This window comes from Macrobrachium rosenbergii, chromosome 12 (assembly GCF_040412425.1).
Source record: "Macrobrachium rosenbergii isolate ZJJX-2024 chromosome 12, ASM4041242v1, whole genome shotgun sequence".
NCBI classification, from domain to species: Eukaryota; Metazoa; Arthropoda; class Malacostraca; order Decapoda; family Palaemonidae; genus Macrobrachium; species Macrobrachium rosenbergii.
This window is the reverse complement of record NC_089752.1, coordinates 43501359-43511755: the sequence shown is the minus strand read 5'-3', so window position 1 is coordinate 43511755 and position 10397 is coordinate 43501359.

Here is a 10397-nt window from a genome sequence, read left to right as displayed (position 1 = left end):
TATCTCCTTTCAGGTGATTCGATTCCATTTTTTCTTCAGTCCTGTTTGTCAGCTTCTATTTTGTTTTTATTGTTCCAAAACCCGTTGCTGATAGTGGAGGTAGGGAAGCGTTTGTTAGTGCCCCGTATGTATTTCGGTTTTATTTTTTTGTAAAAGAAAACTACTGAGATAGCTTTGTCTGTCCGTCCGCACTTTTTCTGTCCGCCCTCAGATCTTAAAAACTATTAAGACTAGAGGGCTGCAAATTGGTATGTTGATCATCCACCCTCCAATCATCAAACATACCAAATTGCAGCCCTCTAGCCTCAGTAGTTTTTATTTTTTTTTAGGTTAAATTTAGCCATAATCGTGCTTCTGGCATCTGTATAGGACATGCCACCACCGGGCGGTGGCTGAAAGCTTCATGGGCCGCGGCTCATACAGAAAACTCCATTGCGCCGAAGAAACTTCGGCTGTTTTTTCTTGTTTTTTATGTAGATATTTTATACTTTTTATCGAAGTTTACCATCACAGATACCATAAAAATCATATACTTTTCCTTCATTGATTATCTGTTGTTTGTATCATACATGGAACATTATGTTATTTAACCGATATTCCTTTCATTTGAAAACGTTTTTATGTTGAGAATAAGACAAAAAGTTCTTGTAAAGCCAGTTTACTTAACAAAACGAAAACAAAACCTAATTTTACCACGTTCTACAAAGTAGTTTAGTTTTGTCTTGTACATAACTGAAAGTATTCGGTCTCTTCTCATCACTATTACAATACTATTACCCTGTTTATCATCACATAATTATCTTGCAAGAATGTTCATCCTTTTTTATCATCTCATGAAGCCTGAGATTTTGATAATTATTTGTGAATTACGTCGTACAGACTTTGAACACTCGTTTTAACAATGCGATGCTGCATCACGTTCTCATATTTATTTAGTTGGTTTATTTTTTATTTTGTTGCGTCCACTTTCTTTCCATATTTACGAATCCCCTCTTCATCTGTTTATCTACAGATTTGTTACCTCCTGCACTTCTCGCGATGGTCATCTCATTATGCAAAGTCTATAGTCTACAAATTAGCAGAGACAGCAGTGGTGTTCGTACACCAAGAAATTCTTCCTTAATTTCTCAAAATGTTATTTTAGCAATTGACAGTTCAACTCTTTGCTTTAATGAGTGGCTATAAGAAAAAAGAAGTTGTAGGAAAATATTTTTTTTTTACTGGCCGATCTGTCATTCTGTACACACTCAAAGTTTTATTCTTTTCTTTTTATTTGTGATTCGGTTTTGGTTCAGTGCTTGAAGTGTTGACTTTGCTGTTTGAAAAACCTTTACCGCACACTTGTCGTGCTTTGATAGCGCTGGCGAATTGGCTTCATGTCCTCTTTTTAACCTTTCTTTTACCGTTTTTTCTTTATGCTTTTTTCACAAGTTCTGTTGGTTTGCAATTGTTGTGATATTTTTAACATCAAACAAAAAAATTTTTGGACACCTTATGGTGAGCGTGCTCCCAGAGTGGTCCGTATAGTCAGGTTCAACCAATTGCCTACACTAGACAAAGCTACAAAATGTCTCTGAGGACACCCACAATAAGTCATTTTCCATGATCCGCAATTTAAGTATTTTAGGTATACAGCGTGAGACATTATCAGTAGGACTTGGATTCGAGTCTTTTTTTGTGTGTGTTATTTTAGAAGGATATTATCAAAGTCTCTTATTTAGCAATACGTATAGCTTTACATGTGTTATGAAATGTATATTGATATAGGGAAAAAGTCCAGATGGAAAAAAGGGTAGGGGTGAGGAAGGTGATAGGAGTGCACTCTAACTGCCTAAGAGTCGTGGAGCGACAGTAATGTTGAAGCCAGATGACTGGAGGGTGTTGGTGTCTGATATACGCAACCCCGTAGGGTGGTAGTGTCGTCAGTGCACCTCATAGGGTGCACTGTAGGCATTACTGAAGGTTCTTTGCAGCGTCCCTTCGTCCCCTGGCTGCAGCCCCTTTCATACCTTTTACTATACCTTCATTCATATTCTTTCTTCCATCTTGCCATCCACCCTCTCCTAACAATTGATTCATAGTGTACCCAAATTCCAATTCAGTTGCGCCGATGCGCTTTACATAAATAGCCAATTACCTTGAAATCATAGCTCTCACAGTGATATGTCATCGTCAGAATGCGTTATTGGACAATATGTGGAAGTTGTTGTCAGAATCAGGGTCCTTTCTCTTTGTTAGTAAAAGTAGTATTGTCTCCCAGTCGCTGTTAGTTATACTGTGTTTACGTAAGAAGTTGCCTGTCACCAGTCATCAGTGAAACAGTGATTCTCTCCTAGATTCCCGTTCCAGACTCTCTTGTATTCGTGGTGAATTTCCTCAAAATAAAAGTGCACACGAGAGAGAGAGAGAGAGAGAGAGAGAGAGAGAGAGAGAGAGAGAGAGAGAGATGGAGTGGGAGGGTGAGGTGATGAAAAGACCCCACATTTCATAATACAGAAGTTTACATGCCGCTGTTATGAGATGTTATTTTTTCATCTGTCCCTACCTTCTTTTCTTGTTCATGTTTTATTTATCATCTTTATTCTTGTTGTACATCTGCCTCTGCTGTTTAATTGGGTCATTTTGTTATAGCATCTGCTGGGGGTTAAGCACCTGAAGAGCCGTACTGTATACCTTCTTCTCAGGTAATGATAGCATTGCGCTTTTGTGCAGAGAATGTTTCGCCTTTCTTGATCAGAGTTAAATAACTGATATTAAAGATCTCTCTCTCTCTCTCTCTCTCTCTCTCTCTCTCTCTCTCTCTCTCTCTCTCTCTCTCTCTCTCTCTCTCTCAAAAACAAAACAAAATTTTTCTTTACAAAATAACCAAATGGTTCCAGTGCTATGCCATCACACCAAACTGCCATATATAAAGTCAAACAATGATTCCATTTCTTGATAATGATCCTTTGTCATACTTTTGTTGTGCAGATAAGTAACATTATACCTAAGTGTTCCTTTTCCTTGTCCCCGCTCTCCCAGACCATAATATCCCAGTCAGTGAAAGTTGATTTTCACGATGTTCTTGTTATCATCATAGCAGTGACTTTGTTGTTGTTATCATTTTGACTGAAACATTACTCGTCTATATATATGGAATGTCAGGATTCTTGCGCTACCATAAAAAAAATCAAATAAAAACCGAACTAGAGCCTGAATATTCATTAGAAATTATCCGAAATTTCCCTTGGAAGACCTTAATAACTCGTTTCTGAAGAAAAGTATTATTGCAAAATGAAATTATTTTTATTAGCCGGACAAACGTTGTACTCTTAATCTTACAAATATTATGAAGGTTTCAATTTTTTACATTTTTCTATAGATGAAATAAGTACAAAGGTTATTATGTGTTAAAGATTCTTTGTTCAAATGAAATTTATTCTTTTTAAATATGAGATCTGTAATGAAGTGAAGTGAAGCAGCACGAAATATGAAATTACACGATAATGTATGAAAGGTTATTGGAGATGCTGAGAAAATTGCTGAGAGTTTCTTTCGTTTATACAAACGTGTATACACACATATTGATGTAGGATTCACTGTGCCTTGGGACTATTTATATGCATTTATAAATAAAAGGCTTAATTTTTTAGAATAAAATATTATTGGCAATATTCTTGGTAAAGAGTCTTACATTATGGATAGAGATTAAGTAACAGGCATGTATCAGACATGGGCATGATTATAAAAAAATATTATGATTTGAATTTGATTATGGTCTGGAATAATTTTTTGATTGTGATTAGATTACAATTACTTGTTGTTTTCATTTTTCTGATTATGATTTGATTATGGTTACTTTAGTTTTGGTATTTCTTGTTATGATTAGATTTTTTCTTTTGTACATGATTAGATTATGATTACATCACATTTTGCTGTGATTATTTATAAAAAAAAACAATTATTAGGAATGATTTAAGTACAGTGGCTAAGTAGGTAGCAGACTACATCTATTAGGTGCACTGTTCCATATTTGAGCACAGTAATATAGCCATTTAAACCTAATCCCAATAAAAAAAAATGTTCAAGACCATAATCATAATCAAATCATAAAAATTTTTTCATAATCATGCCCATGTCTGGTATGTACAATATATGCTCAACATAACGCATTTTCAAACCAGTTTCCCCTTATTCTTTCGTCTCACTTTATCTTGGATATTCGTTACTTTTCTTGGAAGTGTTCTCTTTGAGTAGAAGGTTTAATATAAAAAATTTAATCTTCCGAAAGCGTAAGATCTTCATGGAATTAAAGACATATTTTGTAAACCCAACTGCTCAGTCGAATCTTTGTCGGACGGTACAGACTAGATGATAAATGAGAATAATGGTAAATTTTATTTTTTTATCAAGATATTCTAATGTTAATGGACAAGATAAGTGTCCAGTCTCTGAAAACCCTTGGGTATCTCATTGCTGGGCCCTTAGTTCATGGAAAGAGTTAGGGCCGGAAGTAGAGTTCCATAATAAGGTTTGAAGTAGAATTGAAATTATATATATATATATATATATATATATATATATATATATATATATATATATATATATATATATATATATATATATATATATATATATATATATATATATATATATATATATATATATATGTTCATATATCATAGACCCTCGCTTTCTGTGGAATCATATTGCATTATTTCTTATTGATATACAGCGGGTAGTTTTCATTATCAAGCATTACAGGTTTTTGCAAACAGTCCAAACACATCAGATGTTTAATGTTGCTCATTTTTATGTGGTAAAGCGGTACTTGTTATAATTTTCACCGAACCAATATTATTGCTGCGATAGGTACAACTAGTTATCGGTAGATTTCTATTCCAAAGCCAGAATCATTTGCAACATTCAGAGGACAAATCATCATTGCATGCTGTAACGGCTTGAATAATTCATGAAGGACCTTACCCCCCCCCCCAATGTAACCGAACGTTTGGTCATTCATAGTAAATAATGGCCGGTTATCTCAGATCATGTTAAGTACTTCTTTAGGATATGATTTATGCATGTTTTCGATGGGTTTTCTTCCAGTTAGTACCTAGGAGGATATTGCTCTGGGTTATTTTTGTGGTCTCGTTGTTACTGGATGATGCAGTTATGTCCTCTCGAGGAAGCAACAACTAATACCGCTTTCATCCTATAACTTCTAAATCAAGAATAAACTCACTGCCCAGAGAACTCCCACAATGTCAGCCACATGATGTTCGTGCGGAGAGGTTGGATCATTAGCTTCGCTTGCTAAAATTATCAAGTACCTTCCGTTCCCCTACCTCTTCCTTCCACTTCAACTAACAAGCACATTCTCAGTCCAGCTCTTTCTTTCATCTCAGATCTGCCACATTAGATATTATTTTCACCACTCTGTTATATTATCGCCACGTGACACGTCCACTTCAAAACTCTCATCTATCTTACTATGAAACCCTTTTTGTTACAACCTCTCTCTCTCTCTCTCTCTCTCTCTCTCTCTCTCTCTCTCTCTCTCTCTCTCTCTATATATATATATATATATATATATATATATATATATATATATATATATATATATATATATATATACATAGCATAGATGACTAACACTTCTGTTTGCATTTTAAATTGCGTGTTACGACGTTAGTATATTTTCCATCGTTAATAATGGATGCATCACATTAAGGAGACTCAAAGTATATCATTTAGGGAATCAGTGGTACAGATGCTGGTTGTACAGCCACCACAAAGGTATAAGTGGTCTTCTTATTATATCTGGGAATGGCACGGTCCATGTAGGCCTCACTATCTCTGTTTATCAGTAGCCAATAAAACGGGAGGTAGCTCTTGCCAGATAATTCTCCCTTTGATAGGAAGAGCCTCGCCCCATTCCATAGTAATTTCTGTTGGCCGTATTAGAGACAGAGGGAAGACGTTCATTACAGTAAATCCTGATAAATAGAAAGAGGAACAAGAACAGTGTTTGCAAGAGAGAGAGAGAGAGAGAGAGAGAGAGAGAGAGAGAGAGAGAGAGAGAGAGAGAGAGAGAGCTGTCTTATATTAAAAAGGTAAAGTAGAACTTTCGTATAGCCAACAAAGGAATAAATTTAGCACGTGATGCTAGTTTCAAAAGGCAACATACGACCCTCAGATTTAATACCTGGTTTTCAGGGAAGAACCTCGTCCATTTCCACATAACCCAAAATTGATCAACATCTTGTTTCTCTGAATGAATCGAAAATGTCGGCTTGATGGTGATATCAGAAACGAATTGAGAGCCATTTCGGGAATCCTTCCTCTTTTATTTACAGAACAATAGAAGATATTTGACGCTATAACTGTAGCTAAAATTCCATTGAAGATAAATGATGAAATTATTACCATTCTATAAAGAAAGGAATAGGTGCTCTAAGGAAAAACAGAAACCTATTTTTTATTTAGATGAACAAATAATGGCGATTGAAAGTCAGTTTTTCATATTTAGCAAAGGGAAATTTGTGAAAGGAAAGAGGGTGTCCATAATCTTGTTCGACGAGATATTTAAACAGCACAAAGGAAGAAGTCGACGTTAATGAATAAAGTGAACCGTGAAAATCATATTGATGATGAGTCAGTTGACAGTGTCGCAGTAATATAAATGGTAAACCATCTTTACACACCAAGACACTAAGGAATGTGCCGGTATCGTTCCGACTGCTTAGTAGAAATAAAAAAAAGGACGGAAATTAATTCTGATTTCTGACGACGATGACTTGAATGGAAAGATTTTATGTTTTTATCACCTCTTGTCTCATCCTCTACTACATCCTCGTATATATTTCAGATGTAAGTGATAATATTTCTGATTACGTAATGAACTTTGGTTACAGTGTTTTTTGTCTAGATATGACCATCGGATTCAAGATAACTTCGACATGCTGTATAGTAACAAAGAATGTGTTGGAACGTCTCCATATAATTTACCTGTGTGTGTGACTGTGTGTATGAATGACTGTCTCAAGAAATAGATATAAAAAAAAGATTACACTATCTAAGTTCCGTTCTAAAACTTCAGCGGGGGTGAGAGGGAGATTCAGTTATAATACCTTCTTGGGAAGCCTTTATATATATCCCCGGAGTTGGATTACTTCCACTGAACTTCTTAAATCCGAGGAGATTTTCGAGGTTCAAAGGGACATTGAAGCTTGACTGGTATCATTTTTTGGACGAACGTGCATTGTAAAAGTTGGGGTTCATTGTTTTTTTATGTGAAAGGTTGAACATTAGGAGATAATTGCCTTCGACTCGAAGTAACCAAAATTAGCTAGATAACGCAAAGGTCTTGAAAGGATTAAATAGCTTTGGTAGGTTGACGTCGGTGATTAAACCAAAGGCTCTGATGGAGGATAGGTAGTGGTGTAACAGTGAAAAGACAACGATAGATTGTTCTGAGGGAAAAAATCAAAGAGTGATTTATTTTTATCAAATTAGGAACTAGTTTAGTGATCTCTGTATATGTCAGCAGGATTTTATACCAACTGTCCCTCATGCTGCTTTAGGGAGGCCATCATTTTTCGTATTGGGTCACAGTGATAGAGACTTAGTATTGTATGAAATGCGATGGAAGGTTGATAATGATGTAGAATATTGGTAGAATTTTTTAGAATATTTTCATTGAAAAGTAAGAACTTGATCATCGTTATCAGATTAAAGAAACTGCTTAGGAAACGTATTTGTGTGCTATATTATGTACCGTGGCATTCTTCCAAATACAAGCATGATGCTAAGATAAAGGATAGCAATATCGTTATCAGTATTGCATTATAAATGAAAATTCTAAACTCCTGATAAGGAGTTTTTTTCTGGTCTTTCATTGTTGCATATATATATATATATATATATATATATATATATATATATATATATATATATATATATATATATATATATATATATATATATATATATGTGTGTGTGTGTGTGTGTGTGTGTGTGTATATATATATATATATATCACTTTTGCATGGGGATCCATCACACTTAAGAGACTTTAAGTGGAGCAAAAGCTATTCCTATTTTTTCCATACAGCAGTTCCTTTGGGATTTGAATCTCATTCATTCCAACGGAGGCTTTACTTGTATGGGTATGATGGAATCAAAATTGGCTATTCATAGTCTCCATATTTGCCACTATGACGTTGGTGCATCTCAAGAATTTTTCTAAAGCAACGCCAGTGCACTTGTAGTCTATTATTCATCCCCAACCGACCAGTCTGTAGATTATTAGTATTGTTATTAATTTCACGAAAATGCGTCAGTTTTTTAAGGAGGCTGGAAAAAATTTCGAATAATTTTGTTTAACAAATTCATGGTCGAGTTAGTTTTCTAATTCCATCTGTTTCTTCTCCATATTTAAAAAAAAAAAAAAAAGACACAAAAGAAAAGACCTTTTCTTTCTGCAGATATTGGCCAAGCCTAAGTAATTGCTTAGAACCTGATATTGTATCCTGAATAATCTCTCGTCCTCGTTGCATGCCGCCTCGGGTTACTTGCATGTCTTGGCGAAATTAACCACATCCTTGTAACATCTGGTGATTACATATAAAAAGAATATTTTACCCATTTTCATATACTGGATTTTTTTTTCATTATATGCACAATACCATATTTTTTAATTCTGTAAGTCATTTTCAGTATCAGGCCCTTTCTGAAATGGTTTTATGGAATCTTTCTCTTCCAGGTAGAAATGCAGTAGATTATGTTACATTACAGTATACCTTCTCGTTTTTACCGTCCTGAAATTAAAGATGGTGTTTCCTCCTATATGTTTTCTATTGGTATGTTTTATGTTCTTGCATTTGTATTCATGCCATTTTGAAAACAAACCATATATTAGTAATAGCTAAAATAGATGTATATTGAGGAATAGATCAGGTAAAGCAATACGTGTAAGAACCCACGCTTGCACACGCTCGCTACAATTAGTATACTTACTTCAAAAGAGACATTTTTTATCAAGGGTTATTTATTTTTCCCCGTATTTCAGTCCTAGATTACATATTGACGAAAAATACGATGTCTGTTTTTTTTACATTCAGGTCATGCTAACAGGTATAAGTTCGTGACATAATCATATATTTACCTTGACTATTAATTGTTATGGCGCTGCAACAATTCAGTAGTCTTATGAGTGCCTATTGCTTGTATTTGTTTTGGGCTCTCTTTCATTCTGTGATGGAATGTGTATGTAAGCGTCGAGACGAATAAGTAACCATTAGAAATTAATCCTCGTATACTAGTTATGTCTCTTCGAATAAACAAATTGACATAATTATTCCAGCAATATAAACCGCAATAAGAGAATATTTTTATTGATGCTTTCATGGTGGTAGTTTCAAACAGTACAAAAGCAAGATTTTTCTTTTGAAATTGAATTAGGGAGCAGAAGGGAACAAATTCCCTCATTAATTTATAGCCATAGAGACTTTATGCTATAACTATCATGGGCTTTAAGAATAACTGCTGCTTTGCCTCACAGAAATTGCTCCTCGCACGAAGTCTCCATATTTTGTCCGGAATGGAAACTAAGATTTCCTTCATATCATCCTCCGTTATGGCTGGATATCTCTAAGTTCTCTGCGCGTTTGGGATTGTTTGTTTAGATCACATCTTTTTCATTAAGTTTTTTCGGGATCTGGCTTTTAGTGTTTCATTAAAAAAATATACATTCTTCGTCAGAAATGAGAAGTTATGCAAGTCTGAAAATAGGATTCTTATCCTTAAAAGGAAGTAGGTTCAGTTTAAGTTATGAAATATTTTACGCTGAGGTGTGAACAAAACTTGGAATTGTTTAGGCAACATAGAAAAGACCTCTGTTGGTCTGTTGGGCGGCCGCTTCCTAGGCACTCTACCATTGTCTGGTATGATGACTGCTAACATACTGGGTAACCTAATAAACATTCCGAAGGCTCTTGTAGGACAGGATATGAAAGTGCAGATATTGATTAAGGGGAGAAATAAGGCTGTTTGATTTGTAATTTTTTAAAAAATTCAGTTGGAAATTGCTCATTTTTATGCCGCGGCGATTTTTGTCGCTATTATTATTGTTGTTGCATTTATTATATCGTTGTTATTACACTTGCTACTACTACTCGTGTTCTGTTCTTCAGGATAACGGGAACGATTATTTTTTCGTCTTCAAATGCTGTTTTTGCACACATCAGTCATGTTTTTCCTCGTAAGTTGTTCCCAAGGTATGATAAATTCAATATAAAGTGATATTTGTTAATATATATATATATATATATATATATATATATATATATATATAATATAATATAAAATTACAGCACTTGACATAATCATTTACACCCAAACAGTTGAAATCACTA